Source organism: Chiloscyllium punctatum, chromosome 11 (genome assembly GCF_047496795.1).
Source record: "Chiloscyllium punctatum isolate Juve2018m chromosome 11, sChiPun1.3, whole genome shotgun sequence".
In the NCBI taxonomy this organism is placed as follows: domain Eukaryota; kingdom Metazoa; phylum Chordata; class Chondrichthyes; order Orectolobiformes; family Hemiscylliidae; genus Chiloscyllium; species Chiloscyllium punctatum.
This window is the reverse complement of record NC_092749.1, coordinates 75,660,618-75,673,572: the sequence shown is the minus strand read 5'-3', so window position 1 is coordinate 75,673,572 and position 12,955 is coordinate 75,660,618.

Sequence of the window (12,955 nt, the reverse complement as noted above, 5' to 3'; positions counted from 1 at the left end):
AGCAACTTGCTTCTCACGAATATCCTTATCCACCTCCTTCGAAGCCCCCTGTCACTCAGTATCCAGTTCATCGCCTCATTGTCCGCTCCAATTGTGCAGAGTACAGCACACTCTTATAGAACAACAGGGTCTGTTTGAACTCTTCTGGAGTACACCCCCTGCCCCCGCATTCATTGATGGCAGACAATGCAAATGACTGCCAGGCACACTTCTCCACACAGTGAGACAAGCTGCACCGTGATAATGAGGGACAGGGCTCCATCATTCAGACACATTTAGGTTCAGCCTGTGCAACACGTTCGTGTTGCATTGGCTGAGTGACCACCCAATATCACTGGGAAGAATGTACCTGCAGCACTCCAACTGACTTCCCATCCTAAATCCACTTCAAACACTTCTCACTGAATTCAGTATGGACCACTGCTACACTACATGACAGAAAATCATGGTGTGCAGTTCCCACATAACCCTTGAAATAATGGTTCCCCTTCGGCCAGTATTGATCTTTTGTACTGTCTTTGCTAACTTCAGCAGCATTCGGATCCCAAGTTCAATTTGCAAGTACTAATGGAATATTGCAAATTGCCTTTGACCTGCTTCTGACCCAGAAGTAATTGCACTCATGCATGGAAAACAGGCAATGAAATGACTGCAGATTAAATGTAGCTGGGCTTTGCAAATGGCTGCTTCATATATGTGTTCCAGCATATAGCAAACGTATATTCCACATGTTTACCCATTAAACTGACATAGACTGTATCCACTTTGGACATTATCTCAGTCATTTCCTTGGAGTTCTTTGCATCTAGAGAACAAGTGATGGCAAGGAAAGCAGTTTATAGTGGGCATTGTCAGCACCAGGCCCCAACTGACCATTAGATATTGCCCCCCACAACCTCTGTGTCTCCTTTTAATGCACATTGCCCCAAAGGTTTGAAGAGTAAGCAAATGGATTCTCATCACAGAATTCCCAGCCTCTGATCTGTTCTTGCAGTTTCAAGATTTTTATTATGGCTGGTTCATTTCAGGCTCTAGTCAATGGCAACTGCCAGGAGTTTAAGGATCCAGGACTCATCAATGATAATGCCTGGTACAATGAATAGATCTACTTTTGCTGGAGATGGTCATTGACCAAGACTTATTCAGCGCAAATGTTACTTATCACTATGAACCCAAGCTTTGATGTTTTCCAAGTCTTCTGCATTTGGACACAGACCGCTTCAGTATCTGAAGAGCTGTGAATGGCGCTGCACATTGTGCAATCATGAGCGAACATCTTTCACTTCTGCCCTTATGATATGGGGTTGGTTGAGCAGGGAAGGTCATTGATGCAGATGGTTGAGACTAGAACTGAGGAGTGCCTGTCAAGATATCCTGGAGCTGACATAATTGGCCTTTAGCAACCATCTTTCTTTGTGCCAAGTATGACCCCAACCAGCAGACAGTTTTTCTCCTGGATTTCTATTTGGGATGTAGAGGTGCCGGTGTTGGACTGGGGTGGATGAAGTCAAAACTCATTTGACATTGGATTATAGTCCAACAGGCTTATTGGAAACTGCAAGCTTTTAGAGCCCCATTCCCTCCTAAGATAGCTAATGGGAGAGAATACATCAGACACAGAACTTATAGTAAAAGATTGAAAGGTCGTATAATTTATGCTAATATATTTGTGTTAGTTTTGCTCAGGCTCCTTGATGACACACTCCATTAAATATTTCCTGATGCCAAGTAAAGTCTTACTCACCTCACCATGGGTCCGGCTGTTTTTTCCATAATGTAATGAGGTCAGGAGCAGACTGGATCCAGTGAATTCAAACTAAGCATCAGTAAACAGGTCATTGCTGCTTGAAGGCACTATTGATGATACTTTCCATTGCTCTGCTGATTACCAAGAATTAACTGATGGAGGTATTATCGACTGATTTGGATTTGTCCAGATTTGTGTCAATAGGTTCTGCCTGGCAATCTCTCACATTGTTGGAAATGCTGCATCTGTACTGAATAATTTGGCCAAGAGTGTGGCTAGTTTCACAGTGCACATTTTCAGGACTTTTTTTTAATTGATTCACGGGATGAGGGTGTCGCTATATAGGCCAGCACTTATTGCCGATCCTTAATTGCCCAGAAGGCAGTTGAGAGTCAACCACATTGCTGTATGTCTGGAGTCACATGTAGGCCACATCAGGTAAGGATGGTAGTTTCCTTCCCTAAAGGACATTAAGGTTATGAAGATGTGGGTGTACTGTATCTTTAAGAAAGTTAAAAGCTTGCAGAACTATCTGACAGCACCAAGTGTTCTCAACAAGATACAATGTAACCTTTTGCGCCAACAGCTAGTGTAGCTAGTTGCCTGAGACAAAATAAAACAAATTTAAATTAGGTCAATCAGTTTAAATTATACCCCGAAAATGCCAAACTCCAATCACTTAGTATATTGACAATATTAAAAGCCAATGATATAATCTGGCACTTTGAGGGTAGAAGACCAGGAAAAATTGAACAGCTGGGGGACAACTGCCAAAAAGACTAACAGATGTAGGCCACTCGTCAGAACTCTCTGAGAGGTACCTGTCTAGAGAAGAAGCTTGCACAGAGAAAACCATCAACACCAACCTGGAGAGCAACTCTACAGAGGAAGATATAAAAGAGAAGATTCAATAGCTGGCTGGCTTTGAAATTTGAATTTTTCAGTAAATCTTAATTGGGGGTTTTATCGGAATAGTATTATAGAAGGAAAGTAAAAAAATAGGTTAGAGGAGGTGTTGTAAATAGTTGTTAGTTAATTATTCTCTGTTATACTTTAAGAAATAAAGTAGTTAATTTTTACTTCAAATAGTTCTTGGCCTCTCGAATTTTCACAGGTTACTGCACAAGATAAATCTTTTCTGTGTTGCTGGTTTAAATTAAGCAGGAGAGTTTACCCTGTGACATAACAGTTTGGGGGCTCGTCCTCAGGATTTGAATGGTTTGAGGGGACTTTAGTCCATGATTTGAATAGTTTAGGTCTTGGATTTGTGATTTGAACTGATTTAGACAGATTTGAATAGATTTGGGGTATGATAAATTCCAGTAGATTTAAACACTTGTAGGTTAGTGTCCTTGATCTCTAAATAAAACATAGGTGAGATAATTTGTTTAATTTCAGTGACTTGCGGTTAATTAAACGTGAGAAAAATGGCTCTTAAAATTGCTAAAGAGGTTCTGGGATTTGATGATGATTCTCAAATTTGCCAAGAAAGCTTAGAATTAGCACAAAATTAGATTTCGGTTTAACCAGAGACAAAAGTAAAACTGAAATTGTAAGGGAATTACTCAAGCACTTAGATGTGCCAGAGAAACAGACAAGTGCAGTAGATTAGATTAGATTACTTAGTGTGGAAACAGGCCCTTCGGCCCAACAAGTCCACACCGCCCCGCCGAAGCGCAACCCACCCATACCCCTACACCTAACACTACGGGCAATTTAGCATGGCCAATTCACCTGACCTGCACATCTTTGGACTGTGGGAGGAAACCGGAGCACCTGGAGGAAACCCACGCAGACACGGGGAGAACGTGCAAACTCCACACAGTTAGTCGCCTAAGGCGGGAATTGAACCCGGATCTCTGGCGCTGTGAGGCAGCAGTGCTAACCACTGTGCCACCGTGCCGTTAGAAAGTAGTGGTAGAAAAACTTAAGTTACAATTCAGGAAAATGGAGTTAGAAGATAAACAAAAGGAGAGAGAAGAGAGAGAGGGGGAAAAAGAGAAAGACAGAGAGGAAAGAGAGAGAGAAAGAGAGGGAAGGTTCTTAGCTGAGCAAAAAGAGAGAATTTAAACTTGAGAAGTTGCAAAGTCAAGTTAATGGGATAGAGATTAAAAGAGAAGGTAGTGATATATACAAATATGTCAAAATTCTGCTACATTTTAATGAGAAAGAAATTGAAGCCTTCTTTATTTCATTTGAAAAATTGGCGAGGCAGATGGAGTAATGTGAGGATTTATGGGTAATGCTAGTTCAGACACATTAGACAAAGCTAGTGAGGTATTTGTCACGCTGTCAGATGAGGGTCAAGAGACTATGAAGAGGTTAAACAGGCTATTTTAAGTGCTTGTGAATTGGTACCAGAAGCATATAGACAGTGGTTCAGAAACACAAAGAAGGAACCAGGTCAGACTTATGTTGAGTTCGAAAGAATTAAACATAGTCATTCTGATAGATGGGTGCGTGCTTTGAAAATAGTTAGGACCTTTGAGGCTTAATGAGAGATTATTCTGTTGGAGGAGTTTAAAAACTCACTTCCAGGAATGGTAAGAATTCACGTGGAGGAACAGAACATTCAGGAAGTGAGAAGGGCAGCAGAATTGGCATATGAACACATTTTGGTGTATAAGAAAAGCTTCCGGCCAGAATTTCATTGTGTGAGGGATAGAAGTTGGGAAAAGGGGAGATCCTACACTACGAAACCAAGAGTAGAGAGTACTGGTAAGAATGTACCACAGGATAAAAAAGAAGTTCAAGAAGGTGGAAAGGAGGTGAAAGGCCTCAGGTGTTTCCACTATGGCAAAGTGGGACATGTAAAATCAGAGTGCTGGTCATTATAGAAAGGCACCATGGGAAAAGGTGTGATAAAAGAAGCTAAGCCGGTGACATTAGTGAAGGTAATAAAGGAGACCCCCAAGAAGAGCCAAGGAGAGTGTGCAGCCGAGGCAGGGGCTGAGTATGGGGTTAATACCTGATCCCTACAAAGAATTTGCCTCTGTGGGTAAAGTTTACTCAGGAAGAACGGGGGAGAAGGACAAGAAGTTATAATTTTGAGAGACACAGGATCTAACCAGTCACTGAAAGTAAGAAATGAGCGAATATACACTCTTTCTGATCTGTTACCTGTGAGTGTGGTAATTTGTGCGGTAGATAGAAATTTAGCATTCCCCTTTGTAAGATCAGGTTGGAGTGCCAACTCAAGACTAGGGAAGTTACAGTGGGAGTGATTGATCAAGTGTCAGTTCCAGGAATGATTTGGCAGGATCCAAGGTGGGAATGAGAGGCTCAAGGAAGACCTAGAAACTGAGGAGTTAAAAAAAAATATTTTCCCAGACTGTGTAATAACCAGATACCACTATCATAAGTCACAGCACAAAGTGAAAAGTAAAGAGAAGGATGAAGGAGTTATGGTTCAGTTAGCGGATCCCCTGTTTGATGTAATGGTGCAGGAAAAACCTGAACAGGCAGAGGGTCAGACAGAAGTGTTTAGTGCTGAAAAGCTGAGCGACTCACAACAGCAAGACAAGACAATAGAAGATATATATGTGGATGTGTACTCTGAAAAGGAGGCAGAGAATGTTCTGGAAGGTTATTTATTATCTGAAAGGTAGAATTCTAAGATGGAAATGGAGACCATAGCAGGTTTGTGCAGAGGTAAAATGGGCTGAAGTGTACTGGATTGTGTTGCTGGTAGCATACAGGCAGGAGGTGTTACAGATAGCACATGAACGAGGTAGGAGGTCACCTAGGGGTACAAAAGACTCAGGCTAAGGTACAAGAACATTTTTAAAGGCCTGGAATGCATAAGGATGTGCTTCACGTTTGCTGAATATGTCATGCATGCCAAATGGTAGGTAAACCACAGGCAGTAATAAAACCAGCACCTTTCTTGCCAATTCCCACATTTGAAGAACCTTTCACACAGGTTATAATTGATTGTGTAGGTCCCCTTCCGAGAACTAAAAGTGGGAACCAGTACTTGTTAACCATGATGGAGGTGTCTACCAGATTTCCGGAGGCAATTCCATTACAGAGTATCAAGGCAAAAAAGGAGGTAGAGGAGTTAATAGCTTTCTTCACATGGTATGGGCTACCCTCAGAGACTCAGTCAGACCAAGGGTCTGCTGGGCTGTTTGAGGTGGTTATGGATAGCTTAGGTATACAGCACTTTAAATCAAGTGCATATCATCCTGAACCCCAGGGAGCTTCAGAAAAGTGGCATCCTTCAGATTCACCTTTTGTGGCTTATCCGAATGATTGGGATAAAGGTATCCCATTTGTATTGTTTGCCATTAGAGATGAACCAAATGAATCTACTCCGTTCACTCTCTTCAAGTTAATATTCGGCCAAAAGTAAGTGGTCCTTTGAAATTAATTAAAGAAAAATTGACAGGACCAAAGTCAGAGATCTCCTACTTAGATTATATATTGGAGATGAGGGAGAGTTTAAATTGAGTGGTGAGTTAGCTAAGCAGCACCTAAAGAGGGCACAGCACAGAATGAAACAGGTGGCAGACAAAAGCTTTGGGACTCTGAGGTTTTCCAAAGGGGATGACATGTTTGCACTGTTACCAGTGATAGGATATCCTTTCAAAACTAGGTTTAGTGGTCCTGTTAAATTGTGAAAAAGTTGAGTTAGGTGAACTTTCTAGTAAAGATGTCAGATAGGAAAAGAAAGGTATTGGGTATGTCATGTGAACATGTTGAAACTGTTATTATACTAGAGAGAAAGGACTGGAGAAACAGATGTAAGCTACTGCCCTGCAGAGTAAGAAATCAAATCCAGATGATGTGGATTCTGATGTATCTCAAAATAGATTAAAAAATGAAGTCGTCCTTCAGGAGTGGGATAGATTAGTAAGCTATCTGTCTCAGGAGCACAGAAAGCAGCTGAAAGATTTGTTACTGTAGTATAAGGAGATATGTTAGAATCAGATGGGGAGGACTGCTCTGATATAAAAAAAACAACACCCCTATCAGCTTAATCCTTTCAAAGCCAGATAAGTCCAGATAGAGGTGGAGGCCATGCTCGATGAGGACATCATCGAACCAAGCCAGAGCAAGTTTGCCGATTGTCTTCAATCCCAAACCGGATGGGACTCAATGGTTCTGTGTAGATTAGCGAAAGGTGAATACTATTACAAAATCGGACTCATATCCAATTCCTGGATTGGAGGACTGTTTGGAGAAAGTTGGACAAGCCAGTTACATCACCAAGTTGGACTTAACATGTAGTTACTGGCAGGCACCTTTACCAGAGACAGCAAAAGTGATGCCCTTTGGAATGAAGAACACACCCGCCACATTCCAAAGACTCATGAACAGAGTTGTGGCTGGGTTAACAAACTGTGCAGTCTATTTGAACAAAGTAGTGGCCTTTAGTAAGTCTTGGACAGATCATTTGGTACAATTGGCTGAGCTCTTTGAATGGCTACAAGAAGCAAAGTTGGTGATAAACTTAAATTAAACTGAATTTGTGAAAGCAGAGATGCCATTCTTGTAACATGGAAGCTGAAAATGTGTTGCTGGAAAAGCGCAGCAGGTCAGGCAGCATCCAAGGAGCGGGAGAATCGACGTTTCGGGCATAAGCCCTTCTTCAGGGAAGAAGGTTGCAGGAATGTTGACCCCATGGAATGCAAAGATGAAGGCCATCGAGGAATTTCCATGACCAGCCTTGAAGAAAGAGGTACTTTAATTCTTAGGATTCAGTGGATTGTTTAGGATTCTTGTTCCAAACTTCAGCAGTGTAGTGACTCCATTAACTGATTTGCTGAAGAAGAACACAAAGTTTCGATGGACAGAACAATGCCAGGAGGAATTTGACCATTCGAAATCATTATTAACCACCGAACCAGTTTTAGCTACACCAAACTTTTCAAATCCTTTTAAAGTCACCATCGATGCTAGTGACATTGGAGTTGGAGCTGTTCACCTCCAGGAATATAAAAGACAATGTTGAAGCATTTGCGACAACATACAACAATAAGTGTTGAGTAGATGATCCAATCAGCCTCCTTCTGACATCCAGACATCACAGATGCCAGTGTTCAGTAAATTTGACCTACTTCATATGTTATCTGTAAAGGTCTAAGCAGCCTGATAATACTTGAGAAACACTGGGGGGACAATGGATTGAACTGCCAGTTGGTTACATTTCGAAGAAGATCAACATCCACTAGAGGAAATATTCCACAATCGAAAATGAACTGTTTGGTACTTACCTTACAAGATTTTAATGTGTATGTCACGAACAATGTGTCAGATACAGTTGTGTATATGGATCACAATCCACTTACATTCTTAGAATGCTTTAAAGACAAGAATATGAGACTATTTCATTGGAATCTTATGTTACAGACTTTTAATTTAAAAAATCATACATGTTGCGGTTCGTAAGAATGTAATCGCAGATGCATTAGTGCGGATAGAGTTTAGAGATTTGTATGTAGGTATATGGGAAGAAGTAACGGTGAACTTATATTTAAGTTATCTTTATGTTAGGGTAACGTGTTAAAAAAGGAAGAAAAATGAAGCCATCTTTTCATTATGATGGTTCATTTTTTCTTAAGGGGGAGGTGTTATGAAAATGTGGGTGAACTGCATCTTTAAAAAAGTTAAAAACTTGCAGAACTACCTGACAGAACCAAATGTGGTGAACAACATACAATGTAACCTTAAGGTCCAGCAGCTATTATGTCTGGTTGACTGGAGACAAAATAAAACACATTTGAATTAGGCCAATCAGTTTCAATTACACCTGGGAAAAAAAAACAAACTCCAATCAAGTTTGAATTTAGTATATTGACAATATTAAAAGCAAATGACTCAATCCGCTACTTGGAGGATGTAAGACTGGGAAAAATTGAACAGCTAGGGCAGAACTGCCAAAAAGACCAACTGATGTCGGCTGCTACTCAGGACTCTCTGAGAGGTACCTGTCTGGAGAAGGAGCTTGCAGAGAGAAAAACATCAACACAGACCTGGAGAGCAACTCTACAGAGGAAGATATACTGAGAAGATTCGACCACTGGCTGGTTTTGAAATTTGAATTTTTCAGTGAATGTTAATTGACGGTTTTATTGGCCTAGTATTATAGAAGGGAAAGTAAAAGATAGGTTAGAGGAAGGAGTTGTAAATAGTTGTTAGTTAATTATTCTCTGTTATATTTTAAGAAATAAAGTTATTAATCTTTACTTTAAGTAGTTCTTCGCCTCTTTGATTTTCACAGATTACTGCACAGGATAAATCTTTTCTGTGTTGGTGGTTTAAATTAAGCAGGAGGGTTTAATCCCGTGACATAATAATTAGTGAACCAGATGAGTTTTTATAACAATCGACAATGTTTTCTTGGTCATTATTAGACACTAAATTCCAGATTTTTAAAAATTGAATTCAAATTCCACCATCTGCCATGGCAGGATGTGAACCCAGGTTCGCAGAACATTACCTGAGTCTCTGGATTAACAGTCTGGTGATAATTACACTCGGCCATTGTCCCTCCCAGCATTTCTCAAGTTTTATCAGACTCCTTAGACCTTTACAGATAACATATGAAGTAGATTAAATTTACTGAACACTGGCATCTGTGATGTCTGGATCTCAGAAGGAGGCTGATTGGATCACCTACTCAACACTTATTGTTGTATGTTGTCACAAATGCTTCAACATTGCACTTGGGGTTGTTTTCATTGGAGAAAAGAAGGTTTAGGGGTGACTTGATAGAGGTGTACAAGATGATTAGGGGGTTAGATAGGGTTGACAGTGAGAACCTTTTTCCACGTATGGAGTCAGCTATTACAAGGGGGCATAGCTTTAAATTAAGGGGGGGTAGATATAGGACTGATGTTAGGGGTAGGTTCTTCACTCAGCGAGTCGTAAGTTCATGGAATGCCCTGCCAGTAGCAGTGGCGGACTCTCCCTCTTTATGGGTATTTAAGCGGGCATTGGATAGATATATGGAGGATAGTGGGTTAGTGTAGGTTAGGTGGGCTTTGATCGGCGCAACATCGAGGGCCGAAGGGCCTGTACTGCGCTGTATTCTTCTATGTTCTATTGTCTTTTATAATGATGTGAAGGTTCTCCATTATTGAGGATGGAGATATTTGTGAAGCCTCCTCTTCCTGTTGGTTGTTTAATTCTGCACCACTATCCATGATTGGATGTGTCAGGACAGCAAAGCTAGATCTGATTGGCTAGTTAGAAACATAGGAACAGGTGGTGATCATTCAGCCCTTCTAGCCTGTTCTGCCATTCTAGGTCATAACTAAACATCTACTTCAATGCCATATTCCCGTGCTGTCTCTCTATGCCTGATGTTATCAGTGACATGAAATCTATCAATCTCGGTCCTGAACTTCCATAATGACTGCACTTCCACTACCCTCTGGATCAAAGAATTATGAAGATTTACCACTCTCTGAGTGAAGAAGTTCCTAGTCGTCTCAGTAGTAAATGGCTTCTTTTTTAATGTAAGGCTGGACCCAGTTCTAAAACCCATAGCCAGGAGAAACATTCTTTCCATATCCACTCTGTCTAATCTCATTGACATTGACAGCATGGAGTAGGCCATTCAGTCCATCATGTCCATGCCATTCAACAAAAATGACACTACACTAATCCCATTTCCCTGCTCTTGGCCCATAGCTCTGCAGGCTAAGACAAGCAAATGAATATCTATAGACTGTTTAAATGTTACAAGTGTTTCTGACTCAATCATGTTGTTCTAGACTCCCACCACCATTAAGGTGAAAATGCTCTCTGAATACAATTGAAGAATTTGGGTCCTCTCTGCCTTGCCCACTAAAACTATCCCAGTTAATATTTAGGTGGTTAAAATCCCATATTTTCACTGCCATATTATTCTCACAATTCACTGAAATCTGATAATAAATCAAATTCTCTATTTCTGCCTGACTGTTTAGAGAGCAATAGTCCAAAAGTTGGGTACTCCAATAGTACCCAACAACATGTTGATCTTTTGTGTTTTCACTTTTACGATTTGGCCTTATTTGATGGTCCTCCAGAGACATTATTCCTCCTCATTGCTATGATTGGTTCCTTGATCAATATTGTGAACCCCCTCCTCTTCCAACCTCCCCTCAATCTATTCAGAATATTCCATAAACAGGAATGTTGAGCTGCCAAATCTTTTAATCCAATCTCACTTATAGCTACAATATCATCCTCTCATGTGTCATGTTGTGCCCTCAGCTTGTTTATTTCATTCCTCAAGGTCTTTATTCCATCCCCAGAACATTATCTGGGTCTCTGGATTAACAGAGACAATCGAGCCTGTTTCCGCTTTCTCCAATATCCTATGATCGTTTTAGTCCCGAATGCTTTATTGACTTCACCTTGAAATCACACAATATTTTGACCATGACTGCATTCTGTGGTTAGGAATTCCACAAGCTTGTCACTTATCTCAAGAGGGTTGGAATATGAAAACACCATTGTGCTCCTGAGACTTTATAAAGCTCTGGTTAGGCCCCATTTGGAGTACTGTGTCCAGTTTTGATCCCCACACCTCAGGAAGGACATACTGGCACTGGAACGTGTCCAGCGGAGATTCACACGGATGATCCCTGGAATGGTTGGTCTAACATATGAGGAAAGTCTGAGGATCCTGGGATTGTATTCATTGGAGTTTAGCAGATTAAGGGGAGACTTAATAGAGACGTACAAGATAATACATGGCTTGGAAAGGGTGGACGCTAGGAAATTGTTTCCGTTAGGTGAGGAGACTAGGACCCGTGGACACAGCCTTAGAACTAGAGGGGGTAAATTCAGAACAGAAATGCGGAGACATTTCTTCAGCCAGAGAGTGGTGGGCCTGTGGAATTCATTGCCGCAGAGTGCAGTGGAGGCCGGGACACTAAATGTCTTCAAGGCCGAGATTGATAGATTCTTGTTGTCTCGAGGAATTAAGGGCTACGGGGAGAATGCTGGTAAGTGGAGTTGAAATGCACATCAGCCATGATTGAATGGCGGAGTGGACCCGATGGGCCGAATGGCCTTACTTCCACTCCTATGTCTTATGGTCTTATGGTCTTAAGCTCACCATTCATGCGTTGAAGAAATCTCTTCTCATTTAGTCTCCTCAAAACGTCTACCTCTATTCTTAGATTGAGATCCCTGGTTGTTAACTCCCTCATTACTGACAACATCCTTCCTGGGTCCACTCTGCCTATTCCTGTAAGGATTTTATAGATTTCTATGAAATATTTCCTCTACATTCACTGAAGTTCAGAAGAATGAGTCATAGAGTCATACAGCACAGAAACATACCCCTCGGTTCGACCTGTCCATGCTGACCAGATATTCTAAATTAATTTAAACTCGTTTGCCAGCATTTGGCCCACATCCCTCTAAATTGTTCCTATTCATGTACCCATCCAGATTGCCTTTAAACATGTAAATATATCAGGCTCCACTACCACCTCTGGCAGCTCATTCCATGCACAAGCCACCCTCTGAATAAAGGAGTCTATTTTCATGGAATCATAGAGTTGTACAGTACAGAAACAGGCTGACAAAATATCCTAAATAAATCTAGTCCCACTTGCCAGCATCTATCGCTCTAAATCCTTCCAATTCACTTACCAATCCAGGTGCCTTTTAAATGTTGTAATTGGAGAGGCTTCCACCACTTCCTCTGGCAGGTTATTCCATACACACACCACCCACTGCATGAAACATTTGCCCCTTCGGTCCATTCTCACCCTAAACCCATGGCCCATAGTTTTAGACTATTCACCCTATCCATGCCCCTCATAATTTTATAAATCTCTATAAGGTCACGCCTCAGCCTCCAGCACTCCAAGAAAATTTGCCCCAAACTATTCAGTCTCTTTCTATAGCTCAAACCTTCCAACCCTGGCCAAATCCTTGTAAAGTTTTTCTGAACCCTTTAAAGTTTCACAATATCTTTTCCATAGCAGGGAGACCAGAATCAAAAACAGTATTCCAAAAGTGGCCTAATCAATGTCCTGTACAGCTGTAACATGGCCTCCCAACTCCTATATTCAATGTTCTAATGTGTAAAGGAAAGTGTACCAAGTGCCACCTTCACTATTCTATCTGCAACTCCACGTTCATGGATCTGTGTACTTCCACCCCAAGATCTATTTGTTCAGCAACACTCCCCAGGATCTTACCATTAAGTAAATAAAGCCTGCCATGACTTGCCTTACCAAATGCAATACCTCACAT